Source organism: Scyliorhinus torazame, chromosome 21 (genome assembly GCF_047496885.1).
Source record: "Scyliorhinus torazame isolate Kashiwa2021f chromosome 21, sScyTor2.1, whole genome shotgun sequence".
Taxonomy (NCBI): domain Eukaryota; kingdom Metazoa; phylum Chordata; class Chondrichthyes; order Carcharhiniformes; family Scyliorhinidae; genus Scyliorhinus; species Scyliorhinus torazame.
This window is the reverse complement of record NC_092727.1, coordinates 8,007,034-8,027,764: the sequence shown is the minus strand read 5'-3', so window position 1 is coordinate 8,027,764 and position 20,731 is coordinate 8,007,034. Positions and strand designations below refer to the sequence as shown.

General features: G+C 46.3%; 1 protein-coding gene and 1 pseudogene across 25 annotated transcripts in view; both read right to left on the bottom strand.

The window, feature by feature from the left end:
• phldb1b (pleckstrin homology-like domain, family B, member 1b) overlaps positions 1-20,731 on the bottom strand; it is a 405,781-nt gene that overhangs the window by 219,028 nt on the left and 166,022 nt on the right. The window lies entirely within an intron of this gene.
• Positions 7,188-7,535, bottom strand: LOC140398711 (deoxyuridine 5'-triphosphate nucleotidohydrolase pseudogene; annotated as a pseudogene).

Here is a 20,731-nt window from a genome sequence, read left to right as displayed (position 1 = left end):
TTACTGGCCACAACAGTAACAAATTAAAGCCCTTGGATTTCAGCAATGCATGAGTATTTTTAGTTTTTTTTTAAATGACTGCCTCCATTTCATTATAACTTTGGAATAAAATGGAAGATAAAGAAGGATCTGTGCTTCACCAAAATAGAAGCTGCCGGCACAACCTCAAATCAGCCAGTACTTGGCCCACGTTATATTTTAATGTCACAACGGTTTATTTGTGGCTCTAAGTGTCCTCTCACGGGCCGCCATATGTCATTTTGACTGGAATCTCCTGTTGTGTTATGCTGCTTCGTGTAGCATAACTGCTTCCTTGATGTATGCTTTGACAAAGGAAGCTCCAGACTGAAATGAGTTCAACGTGTTTATTGAACTATTAACACAGTTCTTAAATGAGTTTGACTCTCTGCTAATCTAACTGTAGTAACTCAGTCTGTCTTTACGAGCCTGCTCTAAGCCACGTGCTGGGTGTGATGCTGTTGATCGACCCTGATGTACTCTCTAGATGTCGGTCTGTGGAAAGAGGCAGAGCATGTGTGCCCTGTCCTTTTCTATGGGTTGTGTAGTACCCCCTTGTGGTAATGCCACCTCTGGGTATCCTGATTACCCATTGGTTGTGTCCTGTTGTAATAACCCATTGGCTGTATGTCTGTGTGTCATGACATCTCTGGTGCTCCCTCTAGTGGTTACTTAGTTGTAGTGTATTTACATTAACCCCTTGTGTATATACAGTGATGCATATCACCACACCTCCCTCCAAATCACATCCTAAAATGGTAAACACTTTGGGCGTGAGTCACCGCCGGCGGATCCTCCACTTCGCCGGCAGCGCACTCACGCCCATGGATTTCCCGACGGCGTGGGGGTGGTCAGAATGGGCAACCCCTTTGGCCGGCTGCCGGGGCGGAGGATCCCACTGCCGGCGGGGGTGCACCGCGCTGCACCAAAAAACTCTCGCTCTTTATCTTCAGCTTCCTTCGCACCTCCTTCCACTTTTCTCCTGAAAGGGAAAATTCTCAACAACTTTCAGCTCAACCAGAGCCAATTACACAGTCCTTACATCGACTTTGTGGGTACAGGTCCTCTTCCCACCCCTTATCATTGAACCCTATCGGCATATCCTTCTAGATCTTTCTCCCTCACATCTTTATCTGCATTCCACTTTGTCATGATATGCAAACATGCAACCAATGAACACTCAGAATAGGACACAACCAATGGGCAGTCAGGACATTCAGAGGTGGCATCACCACAAGGGGGCATGACATAAACACTATAAAAGGGATGAGGCACTCACACCCTGCCTCTTTCCACAGACAGACATCTAGAGAGTTAGACAGGGTTGATCAGCAGCATCACACCCCAGCACGTGGCTTAGAGCAAGCTGCTACAGTTAGACTGAGTTACTACAGTTAGATTAGCAGAGAGTCAAACTCATTTGAGAACTGTGTTAATAGTTCAATAAACACGTTGAACTCATTTCAGAGTCTGGAGCATCCTTTAGTTAAGACTGCATCAAGTAGCAGCCTGTGTTATCCGAAGCAGCATAACACAACACATTTAAGTGCATCCAGGTCTCAACCGCTCCACATGAGAGTGAGTTCCACATTCTCGCCACTCTCTTAAAGAAATTTCACCTGAAGTCCCCATTAGATTTCTTGGTGACGACCTTATCTTTTTTTTGTATAAATTTAGAGTACCAAATTATATATTTTTCCAATTAAGAGGCAATTTAGCGTGACCAATCCACCTAACCTGCACATCTTTGCGTTGTGGGGGTGAAACCCACGCAGACATGGGGGGTGACTATCTTATCTTGACGGCCTCTAGTTTTACTCTTCCCCACAGTAGGAAACAGTCTCTCTGTATCCACTCCATCGAAACCTTTCAGAATTTTAAAGACCTTGATTAGGTCAACACTCAGCCCTCTCTTTTCAAGAGGAAAGACCCCAGCCTGTTTGTCCTCTCCTGCTAGGTATATCATTGCAGTTATATTATCGTTGTAAATCATCTCTGCACCCTCTCCATGTTGGTTTTATAATACGGCAACCAGAACTTCACAGTCTATTCCAAGTGTGGTCTAACTGTTGATGGTTGGTTGGTTGTGTTGTGAAGGATACACAGGTGAGAGGCGTTGTTTGGTTAGGGACTGTGAGCACGCATAAAGAGAGCCTGGGCGAGGAGGTGGCACAGTGGTAACGTTACAATGCCAGCAATCCAGATGCCTAGGCTAATGGTTTGGGGATACAGGTTCAAAGCTCACCACAGCAGCTGATGGAACCTAAATTCAGTTAATAAAACTGGAATATAAAATATAAAACTAGTCTCAGAAATGTGACTGTGAAACTACCATTTAAAACATTCAGTCCTTCCGTGACCACGGGGGCTGGAGTGCATTGTCGCCCCCTGTAATGACATTTTGGTTTGATGTGATAGGTTTCCTTTGACACTTTGATTTTTGTTACAGGGCCACACCGGGGGCAGTCACCCCGGTCATTTCGTTTAATTTATTGATTTCTGTTTCAGTTTTTTTTTAAGTACATAAATAGGGCAAACTCCTCATTAATTTGATTTGAATTTTGATTAATAAAAAGACTCTATAAAGAGAGTCTATTGAGACTCTGGGTTAATAGTTAGGAAGCTAAGACCTGTAACGCTGCATCCTGTGAATAAACCTACTGTTACAACTCCCTCGGGGGCCAAGCACTGTATTGTATCTGAATCCCCTCCTGCACCACGGAATAGGAACTCCCTCGGTAATTGAGGAGGCGGAGCATCCCCCTGACTGGGAGGATCGTCACAGTATATAAACCTCGGCCTGGGTGCCATTCGGGGAGGGTGTCCCTTTGGGGTGAGGGGTTGTAGTACTTGTGGATGTTGTGTGAATAAACCCTGTTCTTATCCAGCCGAACGTGCGCTCCATGGATTCTCTTCCTCAGCTATTACACCTACTAAAAGGAAAAGATCTGTATTTTGTTTCAAACTTCACGATCCATCTTGGATCCAATTAACACCAACAAAGTTCAATACACACTCAGCATAACGTCTGTACTTCCTAATTCTATTTCTTGAGGAATAAACTCGAGTGTCCAATTTGCTTTTATTATGACCTGTTCCTCAACTTTCAGTGTTTCTTGTATTTGTATCATTAAATACTTTCCCACGGGCGGCACGGTGGCGCAGTGGTTAGCACTGCTGTCTACGGAGCTGAGGCTTCGCTCCCGGCCCTGGGTCACTGTCCGTGTGGAGTTTGCACGTTCTCCCCCTGTCTGCCTGGGTCTCACCCCCACAACCCAAAGATGTGCAGGGTAGGTGGATTTGCCATGCTAAATTGCCCCTTAATTGGAAAAAATGACTGGGTACCTAAATTTAAAAAAAAATACCTACCCACCTCTATCCCATAAATTTTCCAAGTAATATTTAACCTCCTTATTTTTCTGAACAAAAGGTTATACCTCATGCTGAAATTCATTTGCTAATTACATGCCCGTTCTATACTTCGTTATTACTGTCTATTGTTACGATGATAGTGAAAACACTTGGAGTCTTATATGGAAATATTAGACTTTAAAAAGGACCCGAGTTATACATTTTTAAAAACAGACGAGAGACACCAAAGGTGGCTGACTATGCCGCATGAGACACTGCCAGGTCTAGCTGCACGGGATCGTGACAGAATAATGGGACACATTTCCTGTGCTTCCAGACAATTCAAAGTACTTAAAAAATATTTCAAGACTGATTACCATCTTTGAAAAACAAAGCGACACAACGGCAATTTCATCTCAAAGTCCCTGGCTATAATGGCCTGGATAGACGATTACATACCAGTCCAAAGATGTGCAGGTCAGGTGGGGTTACAGGGTTACGGGGATGGGTCAGTGGAGTGGACCTAGTTGGGTGCTCTTTCGGAGCAACTTAGGAACATTCAGACAAGAAATAGGCCATTCAGCCCTTCGAGCCTGCTCCTCCTTTCAATCAGAACATGGCTGATCTCTTCCTGGTCTCAAATGCAACTCCCCTCCTGTTCCCCATATCCCTGTAACCTGTTTTTTCAATCAGAAATATATCTATCTCCTTCTTGAAACCATTTAATGACTCAGATTCCACCGCACTATGGGGCAGCGAGTTCCACAAATTCACCACCCTCTGCGAGAAGTAGTTCCTCCTCATCTCAGTTTTAAATCTACTGCCTCTCAACCTGGATCCGTGACCTCTCGTTCTAGATTGTCCCATATTTGGCCAACGTTTACTTTGGTCCCCTTATTTGAGGAAGGATGTGGGGGCATTGGAGGAAGTTCAGAGGAGGGTCACCAGACTGATTCCGGGGATGAAAGGGTTGACGTATGAGGAGAGATTAAACAGTTTGAGCTTATTCTTGCTGGAGTTTAGAAGGATGTATAACTTTTATTTATATTTATTTCTAATCCATATGAATGTAGATGCAGGTGATTTACCATTTCTCCTTACCCGTTTAGCAATAAACAAACTTACTTATCGTAACTCAAGTAAGCTGATTAAGTTGGTTCCTTTTTCAACATAACTATTGGGTCTGGAAAAGGTTTCCAAGGGAAAGGGAATCTTGTTAAATTAAACCCTTTGTTGCTTCCAGCAGAGGGTGGATTGAATAAAGACTTGGAGCCAGCCATCTCCCCTCACCGGGTATGTGACAATTAGTGGGTATCCCTTTTAGTATTTTAGATACCTCAATCAGATCCCCTTTCATCCTTCTAAACTCCAATGAGGATAAACCCAAACCGTTCAATCTCTCCTGATACGTCAACCCTTTCATCCCCGGAATCAATCTGGTGACCCTCCTCTGAACTGCCTCCAATGCCACCACATCCTTCCTCAAATAAGGAGACCAAAACTGGACACAGTGCTCCAGATGGGGTCTCACCAACACCCTGTACAAATGCAACAGCATTTCTCTGCTTTTATACTCTAGTCCTTTTGCAATAAATGCTAACATTCCATTTGCCTTTTTAATTACATGTTGTACCTGCATACCGCCTGTCTGCGATTCATGAACAAAGACACCCAGATCCTTTTGTCCAGACGCATTTTGAATCTGCAGACCCGATGGGCTGAATGGCCTCCTTCTGCACTGTATGGATTCCATGTTCTGTGAATATACACCTGAAGGTTAAAAGCTAGGCTGCCGGCTTGTCAAGGACATTCTCCTGACAGTCGTCTGGTACCCTCTCTCTTGCTCCCTTTGCCTGCTGCTTGGTGTGTGTGTGTGTGTGTGTGTGGGATTGTGTGTGTGGGTGTGTGTGTGTGTATCTGTCTGTGTGTCTGTGTCCCTGTGTATGTGTGTGTGTTTGTGTGTATGCGCGTGTGGGTGTGTCTGTCTGTGTGTCTATGTGTCCATGTGTGTGTGTATGTGTGTGTCCATGTGTATGTGTGTGTGTGCATGTGTGTCTGTGCCTGTGGGAGTGTCTGTCTGTGTGTCTATGTGTCCATGTGTGTGTGTATGTGTGTGTCCATATGTATGTGTGTGTGCATGTGTGTCTGCGCCTGTGGGTGTGTCTGTCTGTGTGTCTATGTGTATGTGCATGTGTATCTGTGTGTTTGCTGAGAAACAGCAGCTACAGGTTACTACACAGTGACAGCAATACAGTGACTAAGAAAAGGAACTGACATCTCTCGATTAGACGGCAAGACACCTGAACCGCAAAATCAACTATTCATCAACAGAAGCCAACTTTAGTGAAAAGAATCCCATCGGCCACAAGTCGTCATCATTTCTTCCTCGCAACACAAGGACTTCTGTATAACTTTTATTTATATTTATTTCTAATCCATATGAATGTAGGTGCAGGTGATTTACCATTTCTCCTTACCCGTTTAGCAATAAACAAACTTACTTATCATAACTCAAGTAAGCTGATTAAGTTGGTTCCTTTTTCAACATAACTATTGGGTCTGGAAAAGGTTTCCAAGTGTCATGTGAGAATGCCTTTAAGAAATGGATGTTTAAGCAATGCAACTTTAAGAAATGCAGTGATGTCAGAGTGGGGTGGAGCTGGGTTTTAGATCAGCCATTTTGCAGTTTTCCATTTCAGTTTGAAAAGAGCTTGGGTGTGTGTCTGTGTTTGCAGTGAGCTGGATCTGCTGTGATCTCTGCCATGAAAGACTATCTCTGGATCATTTGGGTGATTTAAACTCATAAAAGTAAAGCCTTTAACCTGATGTGTTTCTGTTTAAAGGTGTTAAGTCTCTGGGATGTTGAAAGGAATAACTGAAAGATTATTTAGTGTTGTAATATTTTCGAGGTTATCTTTGAAGTAAGGGGTGTTAAGAGATCCAATGTTTATTTAAGAGGTTAAGTTGAGTTCATGGAATAAACATTGTTTTGTGTTTAAAAACTCACCTGTCCATAATTGTAATCCCACACCTGGAGAACAAGCCGTGTGCTCGGAAACGCAACAATAGCATTAAAGGGAGAGGTTGGTTGAACTCCATGATACATTGTGGGGTTCTGAAAACACCTCTCTCATAACACAAGGGAAAGGGAATCTTGTTAAATTAAACCCTTTGTTGCTTCCAGCAGAGGGTGGATTGAATAAAGACTTGGAGCCAGCCATCTCCCCTCACCGAGTTTGTGACAATTAGTGGGTATCCCAGCTGAATGGTGACAAATTGCGCGGTCTCGCCCGCGCCAATAACTTTTGGGGAACCCCACCTGGGGCTGGTTGTAACGCTGTCCACTTGGCTCTTCTTTTCAACCGGTCTTTTTTGGTCTGTCTGTCCATCTCTTGATCTTTCCCACTGTCTCAATCTCTCAGTTAAGGACATTAATCAGAACTCAGATTAAAGTATTGCCTTAGAAACTCATTCCCGGGCTCAGAGCTGTTTTGTTTTATTCAATCATGGGAGGAGGGCATTGCTGGTTAGCCCAGCCTTTATTTTTATTTCTTATTTTTTATTTTTTTTAAGTATAAAAAGGCTTTATTTTTATTAGACAAGAAAACAATGAAATACACCTGATGATTCTAGCAGTTGACCTATTGTTAGGATTCTTAACTGGAACAAGGGAATAACCGACTTAAGTCACTATTGAGATCATCAGCACCCCAAGGAAGCAGTTTTATATGTGGATAGATTGTGTTTTCCCCACTAAGTATAAAACAAATGCACAAAATAGACGAGGAGTTGTTGCTTCATGAAGAATCCACAGCTTGTTACAGCTCAAGAGAATTAAGCAATGTTTGACATGATTTGGCAGAACAACCTGTTCAGTTTGTACCAGTCGAGCCAAAACCACCTGCACCTCGTTCAGTTTCATCCAGGGTCTTCAACTCCTCAGGTTCTGGGCAGCAGATACATTCACAGATCAGTTGTGCTATTCGATCACCCTTTTTAATTTCAAATGGTTCCTTGCCAAAGTTGAAGAGAATCACACCAACATTTCCTCTGTGATCCTCATCAATAACACCAACTCCGACATCGATGAAGTATTTTGCTGCCAATCCAGATCTTGGCGCCACTCTGCTGCAGAATCCAGAGGGAAATGCAATCTGAATGTCCATGTGGTGTAGGTACACCCACTGTGCTGTTAGAGAGGGAATTCCAGGATTTTGAACCAGCGACAGTGAAGGAACGGCCGATATATTTCCAAGTGGGATGATTTGTGGCTTGGAGTGGGGCATGAAGTTGCTGATATTCCCTAACGTCTGCAACCTTGTCCTTCTACGTGGGTGATATCATGGCACTTGTTGAGTCAATATTTACAACAACAGGATTGACAGAGATTGCAAATTCGATCAGTAACAGTGGTTGATAAGATAGGAATACTGAATACTTCCCTTCATTAGCCGAGGAATAGAATGTAAAAGGTGGAAGGTTATGTTGGAGCTATGTAAAAACCACTAGTTAGGCCATAACTTGAACAAAGAACAAAGAACAAAGGAAAGTACAACACAGGAACAGGCCCTTCAGCCCTCCAAGCCCGTGCACTTCTACACTTCCTGTGTCCGTATCCCTCTATTCCCATTCTATTCATGTATTTGTCAAGATGCCCCTTAAATGTCACTATCGTCCCTGCTTCCACCACCTCCTCCGGTAGCGAGTTCCAGGCACCCACTACCCTCTGTGTAAAAAACTTGCCTTGTACATCTACTCTAAACCTTGCCCCTCGCACCTTAAACCTATGCCCCCTAGTAATTGACCCCTCTACTCTGGGGAAAAGCCTCTGACTATCCACTCTGTCTATGCCCCTCATAATTTTGTAGATCTCTATCAGGTCGCCCCTCAACCTCCGTCGTTCCAGTGAGAACAAACCGAGTTTATTCAACCGTTCCTCATAGCTAATGCCCTCCATACCAGGCAACATCCTGGTAAATCTCTTCTGTACCCTCTCTAAAGCCTCCAATCCTTCTGGTAGTGTGGCGACCAAAATTGAACACTATACTCCAAGTGTGGCCTAACTAAAGTTCTATACAGCTGCACCATGACTTGCCAATTCTTATACTCAATGCCCCGGCCAATGAAGGCAAGCATGCCGTATGCCTTCTTGACTACCTTCTCCACCTGTGTTGTCCCTTTCAGTGACCTGTGGACCTGTACACCTAGATCTCTCTGACTTTCAATACTCCTGAGGGTTCTACCATTCACTGAATATTCCCTACCTGTATTAGACCTTCCAAAATGCATTACCTCACATTTGTCCGGATTAAGCTCCATCTGCCATCTCTCCGCCCAAGTCTCCAAACAATCTAAATCCTGCTGTATCCTCTGACAGTCCTCATCGCTATCTGCAATTCCACCAACCTTTGTGTCGTCTGCAAACTTACTAATCAGACCAGTTACATTTTCCTCCAAATCATTTATATATACTACGAACAGCAAAGGTCCCAGCACTGATCCCTGCGGAGCACCACTAGTCACAGCCCTCCAATTCGAAAAGCACCCTTCCATTGCTACTCTCTGCCTTCTATGACCAGTTCTGTATCCACCTTGCCAGTTCACCCCTGATCCCGTGTGACTTCACCTTTTGTACCAGTCTACCATGAGGGACCTTGTCAAAGGCCTTACTGAAGTCCATATAGACAACATCCACTGCCCTACCTGCATCAATCATCTTTGTGACCGATGCAGGTAGGGCAGTGGATGTTGTCTTGAGTAGAGCGTGCAGCTCTGGTCACCTCATTACAGATAGGATATAACGGCGTTAGAGAGGGTCCAGAGGAGATTTACAAAGATGTTGCCACCTGGGACTGGAAAAGTACAGCTAGGAGGAAAGATTGGAAAGACTGGGATTGTTCTCCTTCTAGCAGAGGAGGCTGAGGGCCGATCTGACTGAGGTGTATGTACAAGGTTGTGCAGAGCCTGGAGAGACTGCATGGGAAGGGCCTAAGCAGAGGTCAGTGACTAGGGGGCACAGATTTACACTGATTCGTAGAAAGACTACATAGAACATAGAATTTACAGTGCAGAAGGAGGCCATTCGGCCCATCGAGTCTGCACCGGCTCTTGGAAAGAGCACCCTACCCAAGGTCCACACCTCCACCCTATCCCCATAACCCAGTAACCCCACCCAACACTAAGGGCAATTTTGGACACTAAGGGCAATTTATCATGGCCAATCCATCTAACCTGCACATCTTTGGACTGTGGGAGGAAACCGGAGCACCCGGAGGAAACCCACGCACGCACGGGGAGGATGTGCAGACTCCGCACAGACAGTGACCAAAGCCGGAATCGAACCTGGGACCCTGGAGCTGTGAAGCAATTGTGCTATCCACAATGCTACCGTGCTCAACTAGAGGGGAGATGAGGAAAGAAAATTTCAGCCAGAGGGTTCTGGAACTCACTGTCTTAAAGGGTGGTGGAGGCGGGAACCCCCAACTCATTTGAAAGGTGTCTGGATTTGCACCTCAGGTTCCGTCGGCTGCAGGACTCCGGATCAAACGCTGGAAAGCGGGATTAGGCCGGGTCTCGTTTTACCGGAAGAGCACTGTGGCCTCTTTCTGTGCTGTAAATGTTTCTACATTTCTTGAATATCTGAAAGGGAGGAATGTGCAGGGATGCAGAGAGAGGACTGGGGAGTTGGCGGTACGTGAATTACCCCCTCGGAGAACCAGCACGGCGATATTGGGCCAAAGGGCCTTGTGCTGAGCTCCAATGATTGTGCAATTCTGTGTGAAACAGACAGCTCCACTCCCTAAATGCCACAGCTCCCAAACAGATTCCATCCTTCACGAACAAATACAATTGATTAGCAATCCCATTCCCTCCCTGGATTGGACAGCCTTGATTCACCGTGTGTGCAATACTGCAGAATACTGCACAGGGAACGGTGGGAAAAATAAAATTGGAATCTCCAAGCTTAAAAAGAACTTTGGATAAGGTTGCCAACTCTGATTGGATGTGTTCCAGGAGGTTGCAACAAAGGATCCTTCCACCTGACTGGTTTTCATTTCTCTATTGATATAATTAATATAGTCAAAGGAAATTTAAAGAAGTTATTGTTTAAGCACCCATGACTCCTTTCTCCGGACTTTTCGCTTGCAGGGATGTCCCGGTGACGAACCTTTTAATTCCCGGAGATTCTTGGGAAACCCTGGAGAGTTGGCAACCCGAACTTTGGTGGGTGGGCATCACTGCTGTTTAAGCTGGATTTGCTTAACACTGTGTAGAGCGCAGCCTACAAACAGTCTCCGAAATCAATACCTCCGTTTTCACTCTGTCAGCTTCAATCTGTATCTTTAGTTACACGGCCCACAGTAATGATGGACAGAAACCTTGGCTCCACAATTGTTATTGCAGGAAATATGACCTGGGGCAGTAATTACACAGGCTGCACCATTAGAGTGGAGGAGTTTGGAATCATCGCATGCGTTTGAAGATTGCAGGCACCCTCTAACAATTGACGGACGCCCTTGTGAAAGGAACATTTCTATGCAGTTAACTCACTAATGGCAATGTGGTGCTTAAAGTGAGTGGATCTCTGAAGACAGAATGTTGGATTTGAGTTTGTGAATCTGGGTGTATTCTGTGCTCGGTTTGAAGAGGATAGGCTCAGATGCTCAAAACCCCTCTTGCCTTTTTTGCAAATGCCGCGTATCATAAGAACATAAGAACTAGGAGCAGGAGTCGGCCATCTGGCCCCTCGAGCCTGCTCCGCCATTCACTGAGATCATGGCTGATCTTTTGTGGACTCAGCTCCACTTTCCCTCCCGAACACCATAACCCTTTATTCTTCAAAAAACTATCTATCTTTATCTTGAAATCATCAGGAGCTAGCCCAGAATTCCAGTTTAATCGTCTTTCCAAATTTGGAATATTTGGGAACAGGAGGAGGCCATTCGGTCCCACAGACCAGTCCTGTATTCAGTTAGACCGTGAGGGATCTCTTGTTCAACTTCATTTACCCGCCTTACCTCCACACCCCTTGATACCCTAATGTATAAAAATCTATAAATGGATAATAGTTATTGATGCACTATCAATTACCACAAAGACGAGAGTAGTGGAATAACCGAGGCTTTATTGAGCAAAGATGTTGTGCCTCCTGTAGCTGGAACCAGAATGGCTGCAGCCCCGGCAAGCACACACATTTATACACCGCCTAGTGGGCGGAGTCAACAGGCAGGGATTTATCCATGTACCTCTACTATACGTGTCTTACCGTAATATATATAATACTGCTAGTGGTGACCACCACAGTTATTAAAAAAGAAATGGGTAAATATTAGAAAAAGAAACAATTTGAATGGTGGTGAGGCAAGAGCAGAATAATGGGATAGGTGGTGACAATGGGCTGAAAGGCCTTCTTTTGTCCTGTAAAATCCCATGCTTACATTGATCTCAATCTTGAAAGCTCGAGTTTATCCTCCACATCTACAAGGGGTTGAACAATGGATTTCCACTACCCTGTGTCTGATTTCATGAAAATAAATCTGGTCCTTTAATGAATCAGGAGTTGCAGGATGTCCAACCCTCCACGATAAGGACACTTGTGTGCAAGACGTGAAGGTGGCGTACACAAACAACGGGGGAAATGGTCGCTGACGCCTGTGATCTCTGATGGGGAGAGCATTGGAAGAGGTGAGGAGAAACAGGAAGCTCAGCTGGCTGCCTCTGGATGAAGAGCCACCAAGAGCTCCACATTGCCCCCTTAGGGAAGACCTATGGAATTACAAGCCACTCAAGCGCTGAATTGGACAGCGGTGAGTCTTCCTGGAGATCAAGAACCTCTGGGGTGGAAGTCCCACCCACTGAGAGCTACCAGCCATTCAGAAGCTGGCAGCTCTATTGAACATGCTTTCGGCCTCCACTCCCTAATGCTGGGTGAATGTGAATAAACACACTTCAGGGTTTTGATCGCCAGCGCAACAGGAAGGCCACCCAGGGGCTTTCCCGCCATGATCTTAATCACAGCAGAGGAGGGGAAGCTCTGGGCCCCCACGGGGTTCCCACCCGCTCCCGAACTCGCCAAGGTGGCGGGCATTAAGTTCCACCCTACCCATCAAGAAGTGCTTCATTGGCTGTGAAGTACTTTGGGTCATGCTGAGGTCATGCACGGTGCAAGTCTTTCTTTTTAACAACTGCAACACCAAGTCAACGTAGCAAACTTCTGAACGCAGTGTACATTCTTTGGAACCTTGAGGAGTTAAGGGCTGCCAACTCAACTTTACAGGCACAAGTTACCAACTTTACTCGAACGTTCCCTGCCAATCCAATCCTTAACGACCCAGACGCTGTTTAGCAAGGGGCAAGAGAGACCAAGAAAGAAGTGGAAAGACTTGCTTGGGCAGGCCAAAGTCCCCCAAAATATGAGCTAGTTAATTCCTGAAGATGGGACGAACACAGATGGGAAGCGATCCCAGTGGCTCCAAGCCTAATGCAGTTAAGCCAGTGACATCAAGCGGTTAATTGAGAAAGCAATGACTGCCAGGAGCAGGGTGCCAGGCACATGTCAATGCTCCTCTCTACCCCCAATATCCACTCATTCACTGACATTTTCTAACTCAGCCAACCCCTCTCGCATACTCTCTCTGCCTGAGCAAATGATATCGTAATCAAATCCGACACTCCAATGACGATGCCCTGTGGGATTGTTGGATGTGCTGTGTCTTTCGAGCAGAAGGTTAAATCTGAGGTTTGCTTGTTCTATTGGGTGTAAAAGATCTCATGGCATTATTTTACTAAGAACTGAGAATTCTCCTGGAACGCTGACCAACACCAACTCATTACTGGACAGCTAATAGTAAAATGAACCCGTCATCGGTCATATTTCTGTCTGCGGAATCATGCTGTGCAGAAAAATGGGTCCTACATTTGTTTATATAACCAGAGACACTGGCTTCCAAAAAATTAAATTGCTGTGTGTCAAGTACAAAGTGCCTGCCGCGTGGTCCGGAATCTCACCCCAGTGGCCAGTTTGCATTGGGGTTCTGAATGTGGTGGATGAGTGATGGTGAGGCAGCGTTAGAATCATAGAATCTCTACAGTGCAGAAGGAGGCCATTTGGCCCATCGAGTCTGCACCGACCCTTGGAAAGAGCACCCAAACCAAGCCCACGCCTCCACCCTATCCCCATAACCCAGTAACCCCACCTAATCTTTTGGACATTGAGGGGCAATTTATCGTGGCCAATCCACCTAACCTACGCATCTTTGGACTGTGGGAGGAAACCGGAGCACCCGGAGGAAACCCACGCACACACGGGGAGCATGTGCGGACTCCACACAGAGAGTCACCCAAGGTCAGAATCCAACCCCGGGTCCCTGGTGCTGCAAGGCAGCAGTGCTAACCACTGTACCGCCCTATGAGTTAAACCCCGGCCTGCTCTCTCTCTCTCTCTCTCGCTCTCTCTCGATGTGGCCAGATCAGCCAGTTCACCTTCACCATGTTGGTTCCACACATGAAGATTGGAGGGAGCTGAAGAGTATTAACTTCCATGCCCTGCAGCTGTTCAATAAGGTGATCAGGGGCAATTAGGCATGGGTAATAAATGGGGGCCTTGCCAACAATACCCACACCCTGTGAAAAAAAACCTCAGGGCAGGACCAAAGGAGGTCACTGAGAGAAAGGTGGATCTGAAGGTGGCGGTGTCCCTGAATGACTATTTCCCTTGTATTTAGCTGTCAGTTATTAGCTGTGGCACTCCCATCTCAGAGGCAGCAGACACTTGAGTCAAGTCTAACTCTAGAGATCTGAGTGCATAATCCGTGCTGACGTCCCAGCTCAGTACCGAGGGAGTGCTACACTGTCAGAGGTGCAGCCTATTGGGTGACATGTTGAATTAAGATCTCATCTGCCCGGAAAGATTTGACAGCCTTAGTCAATGAAGAACAGGGAAGTTCTTTCCAGTGTCTAGTTAAGGGCAGCACGGTTGCACAGTGGTTAGCACTGTTGCTTCACAGCCCCACGGTCCCAGGTTCAATACCCGGCTTGGGTCACTGCCTGTGCGGAGTCTGCACGTTCTCCCCGTGTCTGCGTGGGTTTCCTCTGGGTGCTCTGGTTCGTTCCCATAAGTCCCAAAAGACTTTTAGGTGAATTGGACATTCTGAATTCTCCCTCTGTGAACCCAAACAGAATATGGCGACTAGGGCTTTTCACAGTAACTTCATTGCACTGTTAATGTAAGCCTACTTAGACCATAAGACCATATGACATAGGAGCAGAATTAGGCCACTCGGCCCATCGAGTCTGCTCCGCCATTCAATCATGGCTGATATTTTCTCATCCCCATTCTCCTGCCTTCTCCCTGATCCCCTTATTAATCAAGAACCTATCTATCTCTGTCTTAAAGACACTCAGTGATTTGGCCTCCACAGCCTTCTGCAGCAAAGAGTTCCACAGATTCACCACCCTCTGGCTGAAGAAATTCCTCCTTATTTCTGTTTTAAAAGATCGTCCCTTTAGTCTGAGATGGTGTCCTCTGGGTCTAGTTTTCCTACAAGTGGCAACATCCTCTCCACGTCCACTCTATCCGGGCCTCGCAGTATCCTGTAAGTTTCAATAAGATCCCCCCTCATCCTTCTAAACTCCAATGAGTACAGACCCAGAGTCCTCAACCGTACTTGTGACAATAAAGATTATTATTATAGTTATTCCTCTATGAACATGACTCAAAGAGATGATTTGTAAATCATCGCAATTGCTGTTTGTGGCAGCGTACTGTGCATGATTATGGGAATAATTAACTGGCTGTGAAGCACTTGGGGATGTCCCGAAGTTATGGGATCGTCTACGTAAATGCAAATCCTTGCTTTGTGTATCGAGGTGCCAGAAATTGAACTAATTCTTCATATCGCTCTGATAAGCAGTGAATGATTCACTGGCCGGTACAGCTACCAGAATATCACCCAACTGACTCTGTTCCAAGTGTTGGCTCAGGTGTAACAGCTTCCTTCTTCTCACACTGCGTCACTACTTTACAGATCCAATCAGTGAAGGGAACCCATCTGTAGTGATATGCATCACTGTATATGCACAAGGGGTTAATGTAAATACACTACAACGAAGTAACCACTAGAGGGAGCACCAGAAATGTCATGACATGCAGACACGCAACCATTGGGTCATTAGAACAGGACTCAACCAATGGATAATCAGGACACCTAGAAGTGGCATTACCACAAGGGGGCACTACACGACCCAAATAAAAAGGACAAGGCACACAGGCTCTGCCTCTTCCACCGGCAGAAACCAAGAGAGCAGGACAGGTTTGATTATCAGCAACATCACACCCTAGCACATGGTCGAGGGCAAGCTTGGATAGTTAGCAGAATAGACTGAGTTACTAGAGGCAGATTAGTAGAGAGTCAAACTCATTAAAGAGCATTGTCAATCGTTCAATAAATACGTTAAACTTATCTCCGAGTCTGAAGCATCTTTCAGCAGAGCCTACATCAAGTGGCAGCTTATGTTACTCGCAATAACATAACACAACACTACCCTCACACAACTGCATGTGCTGCATTTGCTTCTCAGACTTTCTTTGATGCCATGTGAACTCTCGTTGATGGACAAGTGGGTATTCTAACATCTGAAGTCATTAACCCATTCAACAACATGCAGTTCTATTCTTCATTTGATGCTGTAAGATGCCCTCAAGGTACCTCACAGGTTTGTGACCTGACAGCGAGCCACATTAAAAAGTTACTCGGGCAGGTGTTCAGAGGTTTGGCCCAAGTGGTGGCTTTTAAGGTGTGTCTCAAAGAGATGGCGAGGTGTAGGGGGAGAATTCCAGAGCTTGGGGCAGCTGAAGGCACACCCGCCAGTGGTGAAGCTTTTAAAATCGGGGATTCTCAAGAGGCCAGTGCTAAATCACCCGACTTTAGACCATCTCAAATCTCAGTGCCTCAACGCAAAAGAAATAAAAATATTTTATCACTAACCAATGTCAAGAGCCCGTTGGCAACTGAGGGCAAAATTGTGTTTGGTTGTGATGACTTCTGTGCCGGATTGCTGTCTGGCATTGATTGTCTAGGCCCATACACGAGGCATGGCCACTGGGCAAGATCCGAGAGCGCCTTTGAGAGAGTTAGACGAAAGACACTGAAAAATGTTCTTTATTTCTCATTTTATATTTTAAAATAAGACGGACATTAAGTCACTAGATTACAAGCACTGGCCTGGTTGGGTAGCACTCCTGTCTCTAAGTCAGATGGTTATGCGTTTGAGACACACTCTAGAGATTTGAGTACTACAATCCATTCTGACACTCCCAGAGCAGTGCTGAGAGAGTGCCGCAATGTCAGAGGTAGTGGCGGTAGCACAGTGGTTAGCACTGTTGCTTCACAGCTCCAGGGTCCCGGTTCGATTCCCGGCTTGGGTCACTGTCTGTGCGGAGGCTGCACATCCTCCCCGTGTGTGCGTGGGTTTCCTCCGGGTGCTCCGGTTTCCTCCCACAAGTCCCCGAAAGACGCGCTGTTAGGTAATTTGGACATTCTGAATTCTCCCTCTGTGTACCCGAACAGGCGCCGGAATGTGGCGACTGGGGGATTTTCACAGTAACGCCATTCCAGTGGTTTCGTTTTTTTTTGTTTTTTTTAAATAAATTTAGAGTACCCAATTCAGTTTTTCCAATTAAGGGGCAATTTAGCGTGGCCAATCCACCTACCCTGTACATCTTGGGGTTGTGGGGGCGAAACCCACGCAAACACGGGGAGAATGTGCAAACTCCACACGGACAGTGACCCAGAGCCGGGATCAAACCTGGGACCTCGGCGCCGTGAGGCAGCAGCACTAACCACTGTGCCACCATGCTGCCCTGCATTGCCGTGTTAATGTAAGTCTACTTGTGACACCAAAGGTTATTATTATTATTGTTATTACGGAATGACACACACTAGGAACATAGGAACATCCCCACAGTCATGGTGTACAGGAGGTGACAGTTGTCAGGGTGTTTGAGAAAGGCAGGTGTGTTTTAACATTTGGTTCCAACTTTTTCTGAAATTTATCGAGAGGCCAGAATTCTGAGGTTTTTTTTTTCCTCAACCAAGATCCTTACAAAGCAGATTTGCTGGTCACCATCGCTTGCTGTTGGAGCGACCTTGTCCTGAAACTGACTGCCACCTTTCCTGGAGACAACAGTGACGAAACTTCAAAAGCACTCTGTTGCCTGTCGGGACACCCCGACGTCTGTGAAAGGCGCTATACAGATGCAGGTTTTATCTTACTTTCTATTTGGCTTAGATAGCCCCGACCTCAACAACAATCACAGTCTTCAGTCGGGAGACATTGTTGTCAATCGACACAAAATCTAGATCCTTTCTGTGTTTGTAATCTGGGGCCACCGTCCTCACATCCTGCAACTGAAGCCTATTCCTTGAAACATTGCAAACTACTTCCTGTGGCTTTGCTGTAGATAATTGACTTGGGAGTGATGCTGACCCAAAGACAGTTTGAGATCTTTAGATATTACCAGCCCCTGATTAACAAATGTGTATCCCTGCTCCCCATATCCCTTCAGGAATACTGTGTGACCTCATTACCCTGACGCATATCTGTGATTCCCAGTCCGCTAACATCTGATAAAAGGGATGATGCTGATAAATCTTCCACATCCCAGCGGAGGAACCTTGATACCGATCAGCCGGAATGTCTGGACATTAGGGCTGGTCACTTTTAAGTCTGTTAAACTGCTGTGCTCGAGAGAGAGAGAGACAGAGCGAGAGAGACAGAGAGAGACAGAGAGAGAGAGAGACAGAGAGAGAGAGAGAGAGAGAGACAGAGAGAGAGAGAGACAGAGAGAGAGTGAGAGACACAGAGAGAGAGAGAGTGCTTGAAGGGTGGTAACAGAATCCAGTCAACCAAAGCACTCAAAGCATCCGCTCAGAGCGGTTTGAAAGTCGAACTGATGTTTGCTCCACAAACCATCCCAAGACGTCGCCTCGACAGCATTAATGCAGACTTTTCCATTTCTGTTCCATGTTCTGGGTCTCGCCCATGTCTGTCTCGTGGTGCCAGCCACGTGATGCCAGCCAAATAAAAAATGTACTTTATTACAGACATGTATCGCAACAGGTTGCAACGCATAAACACCCCAGGAAACATACTTCCCAGCAATCAACTGTACAGTCTGTACAAAGTTTTCCCCTTTTTCACCCTCCCCACCCCTCCCCTCCCTCTCCCTGCGACAAACCAGCTCCTCAAACACGGTCACAAACATCCCCCACCTTTTCTCAAACCCCTCTGCAGAGCCCCTTAACTCATACTTTATCTTCTCCAACCACAGCAAGTGGTACAGGTCACCAAACCAAGCTGATGCCGACCGCCACTCCAGTGAAATTCGTCACCGTGCAATCAGAGAGACGAAGGCCAAGACATCGGCCTTCCTCCTCTCCATGAGCTCCGGCTTCTCTGAAACCCCTGTAGCCACCTGGGTTGGCCACTTCCCGACTTAAAATGGAGAACCGCAAAGACCGAAGGGAAATTCAGCCAACACAGGCAAGGACTAGCAAGTGCAGAAATCATGTGCATTGAAACTTGCAAGAACCAGACAGCACTGAAACCAGCAGCCATTTGCATAGTAATGAGCGATTCCAAGGCACAATTGCAACACTTAAGGTGAATAAGGCCAAGCCAGACTCCTCGGCGCCAGCAGGAGCCAAGACAAAGGAAGGCCAACGGACATTTAGGGACCGCCCAGCGATCAGGGAACAACTCCAGTATTGGAGAAATCGATCCAAATGATCGGAACGCAGTCCAATCACTTGGAAACAGGTACGGGGTCCGCCCCGAAGGGCGTGAAGTCCCTGGGGACTATAAAGTAAAGCCCCCAAGTTCAAATCGTCCTTCTTTGGCAGGGTCACTCAGCAACTTGAATCAACCCGTGAGAGTGACCTGTCTAAGCTGCCGCATCAACCAAGTAAGTCTCCAGTCAACGCTCGCTATGAGATAGGCGCTCCTAGCTACCAGTCCATACCAGCTTTTGAATCCTGCAGACTCAGGACCTGAACGAAAGGCCATTTGTTCCCCTGACCTGGTGGGCCAGTCCGAAGCTAAGTATAGGCCTTTTAGTTATAGGAATAGTCTAGAAAGTAGAGTTTATGCATGAGTAGTGATTTACTGTATATAATAAATGTGTTTTGATTTGAATCTTACTAATTGGTGTGTTGAGGTATTGATCATTACTTGAACTTGAACCTCGTGGCGGTATCATAAAGATACCTGGCGACTCTAGAGCAAAGGTTAAACAAACAGAGCAAATTACGAATTAAGAGCCAACCAAAAGTTAGCAACGCCCCAAATATCGCCACCAAAGGGTCCAGGTCCACGTCCTCCTCCACTATCCTGGCTAAGACCGGGAACACTCCTGCCCAAAATCTTTCCAATTTTTCACAACCCCAAAACATCTGCATGTGATTCGTTGGCCCCCGCCCACACCTCTCACACTCATCTGCTACCCCCTGAAAGAACCCACTCATTCTCGCCAGAGTCATATGCACCCTGTGCACCACCTTAAACTGTATCAGGCTCATCCTTGCACAAGAGGAGGTCCCGTTTACCCTACGCAGTGCCTCATGCCATGCTCCCCAATTGATCTCCCCTCCCAACTCCCCTTCCCTGCGCTCGCCTCCCTGCGCCCCCCAGCCACTTGAGCCACACATCAACCATAGCTCAGTGAGAAGCTTTCCCACCTCTCTTTCAGAAGGCTGAGGGTTCAAGTCTCACGCCGTGAATTGACTTGAGTACAAAAACCCGAAGCCTATCACCCCGGTGCAGTACCGGTGAAGTGCTGCACTGTTAGAGATGCCGTCTTTAGGGGTGAGACATTAAACTGAGTCTCCATGGTATAGGTCCTTTGGCACGATCGCGAAAAAGAGCAGGGGATTTATCCTGATACCCTGGACAATAACTATCCCTCAACTGTGATATTCTCTCAGTGCCGCAAAGAGAAAGATATGGAGGTGCCACACACTTGGATTTCTTACAAACACGATGAGTGGTTTCATTTGGTGACGTGGCTCATACAGACTAAGATGGAGAACCGAAGCCCACGCAAACACTCTGCTGGCGTCACTCAGACCACAGGACGTTCCACCAGCAGGGATGTACTCTCTCATGAAAGGCGCTACGTAAATGCAAGTCTGTCTTTTGCCGACTACAGTAATCCTGCAACAATTCATCAGGCAAAATGTGGAAGGCTAGCTGATAAGGCTATTCAGCTTTGGGGTGCATCACTTTGCTGGGGTAACGACATTGAATTAAATGGAACTTACAGCACAGAATCAAGCCACTCAGCCCACCTGGTCTGTGCCAGGGT